This window comes from Thamnophis elegans, chromosome 2 (assembly GCF_009769535.1).
Source record: "Thamnophis elegans isolate rThaEle1 chromosome 2, rThaEle1.pri, whole genome shotgun sequence".
Taxonomy (NCBI): Eukaryota; Metazoa; Chordata; class Lepidosauria; order Squamata; family Colubridae; genus Thamnophis; species Thamnophis elegans.
This window is the reverse complement of record NC_045542.1, coordinates 6863679-6878464: the sequence shown is the minus strand read 5'-3', so window position 1 is coordinate 6878464 and position 14786 is coordinate 6863679.

The following is a 14786-nucleotide window of genomic DNA, read 5'->3' as shown; positions in this document are numbered from 1 at the left end:
CACAGATAATGCAGTGGGTCTGTCTGGGATAGTGCATCCTAATTCAGAACCAAAGATGACAAACTCCCAGATACTCCTCCACCCACAGCGACTCTATCTGACCAGGGCTCAACTGAAGCCTGTTCCCCATTCAGACCCTCACATTCTCCAGGCACCATGAGAAAGTGTCCACAGCATCACTAACTTCACCTGGGATGGAGATGTTTAAACTGGTGAAATCAGCACACTGATGATATTTCATCCTATGATGATGGATGATTTCACCCAGAGGTTTCATGTAGCTGTTAAAAGTAACTGGAGAGAGCACCAAGTCCTGCAGCAGCCCACAAGAAAGGGTGTGGGTTGGACCCATCCCCCCCATCAACACCTATTGGGACTAGTCTTGGAGGAAGGAGGTGAACTAGCCCATACTGTTGCGGCCCAGCAGAACCCGTTGGAGCTGCCACCAGACTCCGACAGCGAGGGGCTCTATGAATCGGCTCTGGAGGATGTGGAGGACCCTGGACAGGGTTCCGACTCCGAGCAGGGCGCAGAGAGACTGGTTGGCCACTAGGTGGCGCCTGAGCCTTGGACCAGTGGGGAGGAGACAAGAGAGAGTGATCCAGAAGCCAGCAGTGAGTTGTTCCTGGATGCACGCCATCGAAGAGCTACTAGGCACCAGGAACAATTATGCAAGTACAGGAGGTAATTGCACTCAGCTGGTGGTCATTAGGCTCCTCTCCAGACTATAAAAAGACTGCTTGTGCACACGCCCCTTTTGCAGAAGTCACCGCATTGACCTAAGAGAACTGTTGTAACTAACTTGGCAGGCTGGATTGCTGCCAAGGTTTGTCTGAGTTGCTGCCAAGGTCCTTATCTGTTTGTTTGCTTGGCTTTCAGCCACCGAGATGTTGGTTTCTTGCTATTAAAGTACATTCCAGTTAAGCTTGTCTCGGCTTTCGTTACTGAATGGAGGAGGGGGTCAGAACACCATACTATGCTCCCCATCTCCCTAAGATGGCCCAAAAGATACGATGGTTGATGGTATTGAAAGCTGGGAAGAGGGCAAGAAGAGCAAGGATGGATACACCACATCCTTCCAGCTTCCCCAGAGACCATCCACCAATGCTATTTCTGTCCCCTATTCGGAGCTGAAACCTGAATGAAAGGGGTCCAAATAATAATCTTTCTCCAATCTTGAGGGTATAGTCTCGTTGTTAGTATACAATACTGTATTATAAATGAATTACGGTCTTTTACTTTTGGGATGGAAATTATTAGTGATGATGGTGAATTGAATAGAACATCTGAATTGAACAAAATCACTTAGCAGTTTAAGGAAAGGTTGCCATCAAAGTGGGTTCTTATAGTAAATACTGTAATCTTCCTGCAGGTTTTTGGATCCAGCTCCAGAGATTTTCTGGGTCTCTAGAATTCTTTTTATCAGTTTGAAAATAAACAATGTTTAGGTGAAGGGCATGTATGTTCTGCACTTTTCATTACGGTATTTGGGAATTATTCCATGCACGCCGCTTGTGTATACACTGGAGAGAGAATATGTGGAACCCCCGCCCCCATCGCCAAATTATTTTACTGCCAGCAGTCCTATTCATTTGTGTCAATGGTGAAGGATGCTGGCTGGGGAATTCTGGGAGTTGAAGTCCATATAGCTTAAAGCTGTCAAGTTTGAGAAACACTGCTGTGGAGGATCACAGGCCATATGTATGCCATACTGTTTTAGTGAAAACAATTGGGGTTATAAAGGTCACAATGGGCAGACATGGTTCTTGGAGGAATTTGCATTTTTTGCTTTTTTTTTAACTGTGGTTTTTTTTTGCAGTTTTGCAACATCATTTTTATCACTTCCCACTTCCCGCTGTTGTTTTTTAGCAATCATGGCAAAAAGACTTGGGGGTGTTGGTGTTCAGAAGGCAGTGGCGAAAAATTGTCCGAACCTACTCTGTGGGTGCGGCCTCCTTTGTGGGAGTGGCTTGCCACCCATGTGACCGGATGGGAGTGGCTTGCCGCCCATGTGACCGGATATGAAGATGCCGACGACACTTGTCAGAACCACCTTAAATTACCTCACACACAGCACTGGCATGCATAAGAATAGGATGCAAACTTGTTTTTTAAAAGGCATCTTTGGTTTGCGTTAAAACAACTTCAACACACGCAATGTCCTGATTGCACCACAAACGCAGTAGTCGTCCTTACCTTTCACAGAGGCACTGAGTTTTATAAATATGAGCATAATAGTGTAGAATAATCATATCCAAGGACCAGTGGTGGGTTTCAAAAAATTTTGGAACCTCTTCTGTAGGTGTGGCCTGCTTTCCGGGTCCACTGGTGGAACCTCTTCTAACCGGTTCGGTAGATTTGACGAACCGGTTCTACCGAATAGGTGCGAACTGGTAGGAACCCACCTCTGTCAGAAGGGGATTTGAAGGCAGCAAGCTACCCAGCTCTCGTAGAGTCCTTCCAGGGCAGAGACACTGAATCAGGATCTCAGTCTGTATCGTTAATTTATTTATTTATTTATTTGGAGTTTTTAAATGCCGCCCAATCCTAAAGGACTCCGGGCGGCTTACAAGAAATATAAAAAACACATGACGACAAAACAATTTAAAACAGGCACCCCTCATACATTCATTCTAGTCAGGGCCAGACCTCAACAGTGAGGTCAACAGCCCCAGGCCTGCCGGAACAGCCAAGTTTTTACGGCTTTCCTGAAGGCCATCAGAGTGGGTATGGTCCGGATTTCCGGGGGGAGTTGGTTCCAAAGAGTCGGAGCAGCCACCAAGAAGGCTCTCCTCCGAGGGCCCGCCAGCCGACATTGTTTGGCCGACGGCATCTGAAGGAGGCCCAATCTATGGAATCTTACTGGCCACTGGGAGGTATGTGTCAGCAGGCGGTCTTGAAGGTATCCTGGCCCTAAGCCATGTAGGGCTTTAAAGGTAATAACCAACACCTTGAATTGAGGTAGCCCCATGTAGAGTGTGTTACAATAATCCAGCCTCGAGGTGACAAGGGCATGAGTGACCGTTAGAAGCGCAACCCGGTCCAAATAGGGCCACAATTGGTGCACCAGACGAACTTGGGCAAAGGCCCCCCTGGTCACAGCTGACAGATGATGCTCCAATTTCAGCTGCGAATCCAGGAGGACTCCCAAATTGCGAGCCCTCTCTGAGGGGCGTAAATTTTCTCCCCCCAGGGTTAAGGATGGACTGTCTAAACACTCCTTCGGGGGCAACATCCAAAGCCACTCAGTCTTATTCAAGTCACCTAGTTTAAGGGAATGTGTGTTACCAGAACCCCAACTCATAAAGCTGTTCTAGTAAGGAGCAAATATGTTCTCTTCAGAAGAGACTTTTCAGAAAGTGGGATAAGTGGGATAAATCGGGAAGATTCCTAGGACAGGGAGCAAATACACTGGGGAAATGCAGACAAGGGTGGGAAACGTATTTTTTTTAAGCCCTTGTTTCTATGGTGACGAGAGGCTGGTGCCCTCCAAAGTCAGCATGGTTTCTAAAATAATCCTAACTGCTCCCCCAGCTTGTTTCCTGGTTTTAATTAGTAGCTGGAGCATGAGTCATGGAGAAATGGAGGGAAAGGGTGTAATCAGGGGAAACAAAGGGCCTAGGGGCTCCCTTTTCCTGCACAGCCTGTGTGTGTGCGCGCAAGGGGCTGAAACATCCGACACTTAAGCAGGTGTTATGGAAGAAGATAGGAAACTTATGAGCAGGGGGAGAGGGGGTGGGTCATGGAGGAGAGGCTTCTTGTGGTGGCTAATGCTCATTCATATTTGACTTTTAAAAAGCCGTCTCCGCACTTGTGGCTGTTGTTACATGAAAAGACGCCATGTTGTTATGAAGGTGCTTGTGGAGGGTCATAGTCAGTGGTGGGTTTCAAAAATTGTTCGAACCTACTCTGTGGGTGTGGCCTCCTTTGTGGGAGTGGCTTGTCGCCCATGTGACTGAATGGGAGTGGCTTGCCACCCATGTGACCGGATATGAAGATGCCGACGACACTTGTCAGAACCACCTTAAATTACCTCCCACACAGCACTGGCATGCATAAGAATAGGATGTAAACTTGTGTTTTTTAAAAGGCATCTTTGGTTTGCGTTAAAACAACTTCAACACCCGCAATGTTCTGATTGCACCACAAACGCAGTAGTCATCCTTACCTTTCACAGAGGCACCGAGTTTTATAAATAGGAGCATGATAGTGTAGAATAATCATATCCAAGGACCAGTGGTGGGTTTCAAAAAAGTTTGGGAACCTCTTCTGTAGGTGTGTCCTGCTTTCCAGGTCCACTGGCGGAATCTCTTCGAACCGGTTCGGTAGATTTGACGAACCGGTTCTACTGAATAGGTGCGAACTGGTAGGAACCCACCTCTGCTACAGAGACACATAGTTCGGGTGGGAGTTTTGTGCAGACATACTCAGAAATGATCCATAAATGTTACACCACAGCTTTTCTGCAGAATTGGGAAATTTTCTCTGAGCAATTCCTATAATGTTAAGTCTTTAGAAAACAAAAAAATCTGCATAGTGAATATTGCGGTACCTGGAGCCAATAGAAGAGATAAAAAAGAACTGGAGGAAGATCACAAAATACAAAGACCTGTAAATAAGTAGAATAATTGTGGCAAAAGAAAGCATAGTACCAGTAATAATAGGCATCTCAGGTACAATCCCAAAACATCTGGAGCACCACTTGAACACCTTCAGCATTGACAATATCACCACCAGCCAATTGAAAAAGGTGACGTTACTTGGAACAGCTTACGTCTTGTGACGATATCTTTAACACCGTCAAACAACAACATCTGCCTATTCCATCTCCTTGGAGAGGGCTCGACAGGTGGACAAAAGTACAAAACCCAGTCTAAACATCTGGCTGACTGTACAACCGATCCTAATAAGGTACTAAATTAAATTTGTATGCCACCTAACTCTTAACGACCCTTGCAATAAGTAAGTAAGGTAGGATGGGCTTGGGAAGAAACTTTTAGCTATTTTTAGGTTGCATGGATGAGTGATTGTTGATCCAGAGGATCTCTGCCTCAGTCATGGGTCTGTCAGGCTATTTTTGAGTTTAAGTGTGTCAATCTCTTGGGAAAGCTTTGTCCAAAAAGCCCACCTTATAAGTCAGTAGGTGAAGAGTAGTGTGTAATGAAGCAGAGAGTAACTTTTACCTGTCGCTGAGAGAAATCCTTCCTGCTTCAAAATTGTATAACTAACCAATCACTAAGGTAGAAAATTGGCTACAATTGTCTACCATGCTCTGGTTAGTTAAACAATTTTCAAATAGAGGTTTACCAGTCTCAAAATAGTTGGTGGGTATCTTCAAGTCATGGTTAATAGACTATGAGAAGTATTGTCAAATCATTTTACTTTTACAAGGTGCATATTATTATTTTTTTTAAAAATTCTGATTCCCCTGTAAAACGTTTTCTTTATAGTATGGCACTTGGCATAATATTTGATGTTACAGAATTTAGCTTCCAGAGAAATACCAATAAACTTCCTTTCTTTTTTCCCCCCCAAAAAACAAATTGAAAAAGATATGTTAGCTATGTTAGATCAATTGCATCTACATTATTATAAAATAACGTAACAGGATGTGGATTGAAGACAAAGGGAAGCATTTCATTCTAAACTGGCTTGATGAACCGAGAGGAGAGAATAAATTGCCCAGGATAAATAGTACATATATTCATACTTTGTCAACTAACATTAATATACTAGGTATTCAGAATTGACAGTTGATATAAATGGTCTTTGTGTGATTCACCTCTTTCCTTTTGAAAAATGAATCTGTTTTAGAACATTAACATTTTAACGAAGACAAATTTACTCTTTTCTATTTTTATATTAGTTTGTAAATGCTCTTTTTGCATAAAGATTTGCTTGCATTTTCATGAGCTCACAAAATGAACACTTCTTTTGATAGCTTTCCTAAATGTATGTGCTTATTTTGTTTTAAACAAGCATTTTTTTATAAAAAAAATAATGTTTCAGTATGCAATTTTTCCTATTTTGCTAAATAGATGGGCAGGGGGAAATCACAGAATTACAACATTGCTCTGTTTTTACAGAAATGTAATAATACCATACAGTGTAATGTAATGCAGTATGAAATATCATTTGGAGAACTGTGAAAATTGAAGAATAGGGTGCCAGATTTTACGTAATAGTTTAGAATGGGTAAATGGAGTCAAGTCATATTAAGATGTAAATTAAGGAATTTTCATTATCTTTCCTACCTTTATTTTTTAAGCAAGGAGTTATCCCCCAGTTTATAAACGCCATAGCAGATGAGCTTTAAGGATATAGCAGTAATTTCAGTTCAAGGGTGTATACTAATGCAGCCTCTTCGGTTCACCGACAAAAGGGCAAACGACAAAACCGCGCCCGACTAAACCGCGTCGCTGACATCATCAACAGGGCAACAACAGCGCGGAGACAGAAGCGCGCTGTAAAAGTAACCCTAAACCTAAACTTAACCTAAACTAAACCTAACCCTAAACCTAACCCTTAACCTAACCCTTAACCTAACCCTAAACCTAACCCTTAAACTAACCCTAACCCTAACCCTAACCCTAACCCTAAACCTAACCCTTAGCCTAATCCTAAACCTAACCCTAAACCTAACCCTTAACCTAACCCTAACCCTAACCTAACCCTAAACCTAACCCTTAACCTAACCCTTAACCTAACCCTAAACCTAACCCTAAACCTAACCCTTACCTTAAGTTCAATCGGCTTTCTTTCAACGTGCTATTGTAAAGCGCCCTTCTTTCTCCGCGCTGGCTGTTGTCGCCGCGTTGATGATGTCAGCGACGCTGTTTAGTCGGGCGCGGTTTTGACGTTCGCCCTTTTGTCGGGTCACGGCCTCTTCAGTATGCAATAGCCCCCAAACAGTGCAGTATTTGCTTTTGATTGCTAAATCAGATTCTTTCATGTCTTTGTCTAGTTGGGCTGTTGTATGCTAAAGAGGACTGATGCTTTCACTTTTTAAAGGGTTACTCTTTCCTGTGTTCCACTTGGACCCACTTGGGCTTTCAAAAATGATAAATTGACTTCTCATTTTTCATTTTGTCCCGCTTAACTTCTCCTCCTTTTAGCAACCCCTTGGACCTTTAGCAACCACTGTGTCATAAAAAGAGGCTCTGTGTTTGGGGGACTGCAAGCTCAAGTTTTAACTGCCAAATGGTAAGCAGTTGACTTGGCTGCTATCAAAAGCCGTTGTTGGGAGGGATGTTTTGTTCTTCTGGCAATACAAGGCTGTCAGCTAATGAATGAGACACAGGCGCAAAAGCTAAAGATTATAATCTTTACGGAGCACAGCAGACTCAAACCAAAACACAACACGGATCGTGTTAGATGCAAGATGCAGCAATATTATTGTGTTTCTGAAGAGGGTGTCCTAGGAGGCAGGAAATTTTTCAGATCCTATGACAGGATAGATTCTTCGGCAGGGAGAATCCTTGTTGCTTTCCTTCGAAAGACTGCAGAAAATCTGTAGCCAGGACTCTGCGTTGTTGGAGGAGATGATAAAAGGGCACACTGCAGGCGAGCTAAGAGATAGTGTAGGTAGGGCTTATCTATCTATCTATCTATCTATCTATCTATTTATTTATCTATCTATCTATCTATCTATCTATCTATCTATCTATCTATCTATCTATCTATCTATTTATTTATTAGACTTATATACCGCTTCATAGGGCTTTCAGCCCTCTCTAAGCGGTTTACAATTTTTTTTAGCAAATTGAGTCAGCAACTTGCCCCCACAGTCCGGGTCCTCATTTCACCCATCTCGGAAGGATGGAAGGCTGAGTCGACCTTGAGCCAGTGAGATTTGAACCGCTGAACTGCAAATCACAGTCAGCTAAAGTGGCCTGCAGTACTGCACCCTAACCACTGCGCCACCTTGGCTTTAAGACTGAAGGCTGTCCTGTCTGCTAACATGCTCCGGATCAGGTGTCCAATCGGCCTCAGAGTTAAAGTTAACTCAGTCAAAGTTGTTCTCTTATTTTTATTACATTTCCATTGATGGGGGTGCATTTATTTTCTCCTCCTGTTTAAAGGAGTGGAGGGATTTCCTCCCCCACCTTCAAATGTCCCCCAAAATAGAGGAAACACAGACGCTCCTTCAGGCTGTGTTGGTTTCTTTGTTCCACTTTCCTCTTCCTTCCATAGAATTGCTCCTCTTGCAAGTAACCGCCTCAACAAAATAAATATATACTCAGAGAGTAAAACATGATGTGTGCGTGCGTGCGCACACCGATCAGATGAGTCTGTAGTCGAGAAGCTCCCTAAATGTTCCTATTATTGAGGGGGGTTCTTTTCTTATCGTTGGACACCATCCCAGAGCTTTGACGCATCTGGGTCTCTGTGACCTAAACTGCTGCACTGCTTGGAGCTATGCTGAAAGAAAAACACGCCAAGTATTCATACTATGTGCGTAAATCCTCTGTTTATGCATTCATACAATAAAATAACGCGAGCTTCAAGCCATAGGTATCAGTGAGTTTTCATAATTGCTCCCTTGCCCGTAAAATAATAAAATTGATCTTGTGTGCCACATAAAACCCCGAAATGGATGAACTTCCCCGAGTTCCCCCTTGGAAAATAAATTTTAAAACTGACTGATCAAATAAAAGACACCCTTTCCCAATTTGAAGATCTCCATTGTGTTTGTGCCCACATGCAGCATAGAGTTATGGCCAGAGGTGGGTTCCTACCAGTTCGCACCTGTTCGGTAGAACCGGTTCGTCAAATCTACCGAACCGGTTAGAAGAGGTTCCACCAGTGGACCCGGAAAGCAGGCCACACCTACAGAAGAGGTTCCAAAAATTTTTGAAACCCACCACTGACAGACAGAGACAGACACACACAGACTCACACAGAAAGAGAAAGAGAAAGAGAAAGAGGAAGGAAGGGAGGAAGGAAGGAAGGAAGGAAAAAAGAAAGAAAAAGTGAGAGAGAGATGAAAGAAAAAAAGGAAAAAGGGACAGAGAGACAAAAGGAAGAGAGGGGGGGAAGAAAACACATGGCCAACAAGCCACTCCCACCAGGTCACATGGCCAGCAAGCCACTCCCACAAAAGAAGCCACACCCACAGAGTAGGTTCGAAAATTTTTTGAAACCCACCACTGGTAATGGCCCAATTTGTCTGGAAGAAACAAGATTACTAAAGGCAATACACAAAGACATTTTGGGGACTCATTCAATTTTTGGAACCTACTTTTTCTATTGAGGTAGGTATTTGCAATTATGATGCATTGTAAAGTACATTAGAAATTACACTTAATTTGTAATATAAGGTAAAGGTTCCGCTCGCACAAGGCACCCATCCACATAATCCGACTCAGTTGTGAGCGAATACTTTTGGCAATATAGTGTATGGGCTAGTCGTTCCCAAATCTAGGAGGCGGTGCTCATCTCCGTTTCAAAGCCGAAGAGCCAGCGCTGTCCGAAGATATCTCTGTGGTCATGTGGCCAGCATGACTATATGCCAAAGGTGCACGGAATGCTGTTCCCTTCCCACCAAAGGTGGTTCCTATTTTTCTACTTGCATTTTTACATGCTTTCGAACTGCTAGATTGGCAGAAGCTGGGACAACTTAACAGGAGCTCACTCCGTTATGCGGCACTAAGGATTTGAACCGCCGAACTGCCAACCTTTCGGATCGAGAAGCTCAGCGTTTTAGCCACTGACCCACTGTGTCCCTGTAATTTGTAACATACAACGTAAATTATTCTATAATCCCATTACACATTATAATTATGCACTATTAATTAGATAGACACATATAACAGCATTTCAAATATTACACTTCTGATTTCATATGTTTCCAAAGAAGCATGCCCATTGGTTAGTTTCTAAAACAGTGAAAGAATGTTATTACTTATTAAATTTGTATTCTGCCTGACTTCCAATGACTCTGTTTGTAACTGCATTTTTATCCTACCTGGAAGTATATTGTGAAACTTCTTACCAAGTTAGTTACGTATATGCCTTTAGCAGTACAGAAGCAAATGCAGTGGTGGGATTCAGCCAGTTTGCACCTATTCAGGAGAACCGGTTGGTAACTTTCTAAGTAGTTCAGAGAACCTTGGAAGAAATCTCCTTTTGTTTTTTCCCCACTTTACAGGGCTAATCCTGTAAGGAAGGCAGGAAGGAAACTTTCTGGTGTTGTTTCTAGCCTAATCTTTATTGCCCTGCTTACAGAAACTGCCTCTCCGGTTAACCCTTATTACTATTGTAACAGCTAAGACAAAGCATCCATAGACCTGAGTGACCTTGAGTTGGCCACGGCCACCCGTCACATGAACCACCGAGCCCCGCCTACCCAGATGGTCATTAGGGCAGAGAACCGGTTGTTAAATTATTTGAATCCCACCACTGAGCAAATGTGAAAATAAATGTGAGGATAGTGGTATCCAGAGCAAATTCTGAAGACACCCAAATGATGACTTGTATATAATGACATTATCATGCAAATGCCACTGTGGTACAAACTTGTGTCCTGACAACAATTGTAAGTCTGTAATTTGGGCCATTTGTGTGATGATATTATTTATATGTGTTTTATAATTTGTTTCCCTTTTATTCCCCATAGACAGCCATTCATTAAGATCATTAAGAGCCAAATTACACATGATGTTTAAGCAAAGATGATTAACCTGGCCACTTTCATTCCAGAAACTTTAGCTATCTAGAAGATGCTCCTAATCTTGACTCTATACCTGTGATGGCGAACCTGTGGCACGCATGGCCAAAGTGGTACTCGAAGCCATGTTGCCGGGCACGCAGGGCCTCGCCTGTTTGTCTTCCAGGTTTCTGACATGTATGCACAGGCGACAATCAGCTGTCCTTGGCGCATGTGACAGCGCTGAAAACCAGTGTGCACATGCACACTGGCCAGCTGATTATCGGGTATGCGTTCGGCCTTTCTGGAGCACGAAGCCTTCACACGCACAGCAGTGCCAAAAGCAGGCTTCTGCATGCACGCCGGCCAGCCGATTCTTGGGCGCGCAGGCATGCTAGAACCCGGACGTTCGGCTTTTCCAGAGTGTGGCACTTGGTGCCCAAAGGTTCGCCATCACTGACCTATGCTGCCCCCCCCCCAAGTCTCTACTAGTCCCAGATCTTTACAGGAATAAGATTGGTAAGCACTGGGTAAGAGAGCGTTGTTCCATGTAACTGGTTATGCTGTTTGGTAGACATAGAGCAGATAATCAAATAAAAAAATACTGCAGATGATCTTTTGCGTCCTTTAATGTTTAAAAAACGTGGTTCTTTTAGACAGGAAAGTCAGTCTTGTTAGGATGTAACATTAAACTTCAGTTTAGTATTAAATAAACTAGCATCAGTTTCAAGAACTTCCTCATTTCCTGTACTCTGCATGGCTATATCAGAAAGCTTTAATTAATTGTGCTTTATTCTTAATCCAAAGTTGAACAAATTGCTCTTAAGTCCTAAATCTGCTCTAAGAAAACAAGGCAGCATCAATGTTATCATTTACAATCCTAAATTACTCGCCTGAATAGATTTACTGGAGTTGCAGTTTTGAACATAATAAGTATTGTCCGTAATAAAAATGGCATCTAAATCTTGTCTTGGAAGACAGGTTGAGTATGAGGGATAGCATGGGATGCTGTAGCATGAGACTATATAAGCTGCTCCCCCCTCCCCACCAAAGAGATTCTAGGCTCATATTTCTACAATGAAATCTGGATTGCTTAAATTATTTTTAGCATATCTGGTTTATTATGCAACCATGATTGCAAACTAGATTTTACCATGTTTGAAGGTAAGAGGGGCATTTGTCCCTGCATGAGAGGGAAGACGAAGAAAGACTGAATGGAGGTTCAGTTGGATAACTTTGTATAGGATGGGCAGTGGGTTGGTAGCCGTGAACTGCAGTTGAAGCAGCTCAGTTGAAGCAGTTGTGAGATGGTGGGAGTGGGTGTCTGTTTTTTTTTAAGTGGGTGGATTTGGTTTTTGGCATGTAAAATATTTTCTTCTATGAAAAAAAAGGGAATTTGCAGGCACTTCTGGCTAATGTTACAATGAAATGGCACTTTGGAGCAAAAAATAACCCAAGTTACAATTGACCTTTAAGCATAAGCAAAATGCGGTTGGGCCCTCATACTTTAATATATTTCTAATTCGTATCAGTCCTGTAAATTACAGTATTAACTATCTGAGAAGGACTTTAAAAATTGGCTAATCTTTTCAGTGATGGCATTCTGCACAATGCAAGTTGCCTAACATTGGTTTGGTTTTTTGGATGCTTAGTGAAGCCATTTTTACTGATAATCTGTGAGCGTATTTAGATTTGTGCTGTTTACTTTTTCACACTGCTTTTTGATATTAAAAACATTTTATTTGATTAGCAACATATTAAAGTAGCTGTGGTTAGCTACACAGGCTAGTCCTATTATGGCTGTGCCTTTTGCATTGTACTATGTCAGTTTCACACCCACAGATATTGTCTAGGTAATAGTCTATAAATGCCATGTATTTCACTCACTGTTTCCTTCCCACATGCATATTTTATCCTTGCATAATGAGTGCATACATCATGGATGTGCAGCTTTCATTTATGTTAGTCTGGTTTATGCAGAAGAATTTCATCTTGAGTGGATCCAGTAGGGTCTTTGAGGCATTCCTGACCCAGAAGCCTAGCTCATGAAAGAGGCACATGCTTTTTCTTGTGCACACATGTACATGCAGAGGCATGAAAGACCACGCTATTTATCCGCCAACAACTTTTCAAAAGCTAGCTCGGGTTGCTAAGTAACAACCATATAGTTTGCTGCTCACTTACAAAGCGCCGTGTACTTAAAAAGTAAGGGAATTAATAGCCGAGGACATTCTAAACCTAGTGTTGACTTTCTCATGGTTTTTTTTTTAAATTAAAGCAAGGAAATAATGTTATGCCAACAGATTTCTGTGCTGGGTATCTAGCCTCTAAATGCATCAAATTTAGGGCATCCCTCTTTGAGTGAGGAATGGAGACAGACTTCTGTTTCTGATTATTCCTTAGATATTAAATCACCTGTTTCCAACAACTTTCATCCAATCTCCAAGTTTGTTGGAAGTTTTTATGGAAGTTTGTTGAAAAAGTGGTTGGGCTGCAGAGTTCCTTGGGGAAACAGATACTTTGGGCCCATTTCAGTTGGATTTCAGACCTGGACACAGTATGGAAGCAGCACTGGTTATATTTGTTAATGACCTCTGTGGAACCTGGACAAGGACAGTGGTTCTCTTTGATCTCTCAGCAGTTTTTGATACCATCAATCATGACATCCTTCTGGACTGATTACAAGAATTGGGAATACACGTGGTTCTACGTTTTTCTCTCTGTTGTTTGTTCCTTTGGTATTAATGGGGGAGAGAGGCTGAACCTGTGACCCCTCACTTATCAAGCTTGATAAGCTCACCACTTCTATTTAATGTTTCTATTTAATGTTTATATGGGTGAGATCATTGCTCAGTTTAGGATCCAGAGTCATCGATAAACTGATCTCAACCCCAGGCTGCCCAAGAAATATTGCCATTTATTGGAATAGCAATAATGCTTAGACTTATATACCGCTTCATAGTGCTTTACAGCACTTTCTTAGAAGTTTACAAATGTGAGCATATCCCCCCCCTCAACAATCTGGGTCCTTATTTTACCGACCTCAGAAGGATGGAAGGATGGGTCAACTTTGAATCCCGTCGGAATCGAACTTCAGGCTGTGGGCAGAGTCAGCCTGCAATACTGCACTTTAACCACTGCGCCACCATAGCTCCTTCTTATCCCAGTGTCTGGAGACGAGACTATGCAGGTATGGATGGGGGGGGATGGGTTTAAACCAGTGGTGGGTTTCAAAAATTGTTGGAACCTACTCTGTGGGTGTGGCCTCCTTTGTGGGAGTGGCTTGCCACCCGTGTGACCGGATGGGAGTGGCTTGCTGCCCATGTGACCGGATGGGAGTGGCTTGCCACCCCTGTAACAGGATATGAAATTATGAATTAGTACTTAGGTTGGTCCAAGTAGCTATTCAGAAGTTAGTGGTTGGAAGCAATCGTAAAGCAAGATATGGAATGAAAACCAGAAATATTTTGTTGGCTATTTGAAAGGGAGTATAATATATATCTAATTTTACACATGTTAGCAGCTGCTGGAATTGTGTTTACACAACAGTGGAAAAACAGAGATATGTAAATGAATAAATATTACAATGTGCAGGAATAAATAAATTGACAATTAAAATCAAGAAGGCTTTGAATACTTTTTCATGTGGGATTGGTTTTAGCAATTGCCAACTAATGGAAACAGAAATTAGAAATCCAAAAGTATGAAAGAAAACACCAATTATGTAAGGAAAGGTCCCTAAAATGTATAAGGAAATATTACCAGATCATTATTAATGCGTAGATAACTGCGGGACATTACACACCAGGGGTGGGTTTCTCGCCCCGTTCCAACTGGTTTGGTTGGAACGGGGCCGGCGGCGTCCTCGTGCACGTGTGTGGTGCACGCATGCGTACTAGCGTCTGCGCGACACTCCAGCTGCTCCTGGACGATCGCGCAGGCGCTGTATGCGTCCTGCGCATGCGTGGAAGCGCAGAACTAGTCAAAACCGGGTAAGGACCGCGGGCGGGCGGGCGCACCCTTCGCCGTTCCCGGAAGTTACTTACTTCCGGGTTCGGTGACCAACCGGTTCGCAGGGACCGCCGCGAACCGGTTGAAACCCACCCCTGTTACACACCCACCAGTGGTGGTTTCAAAA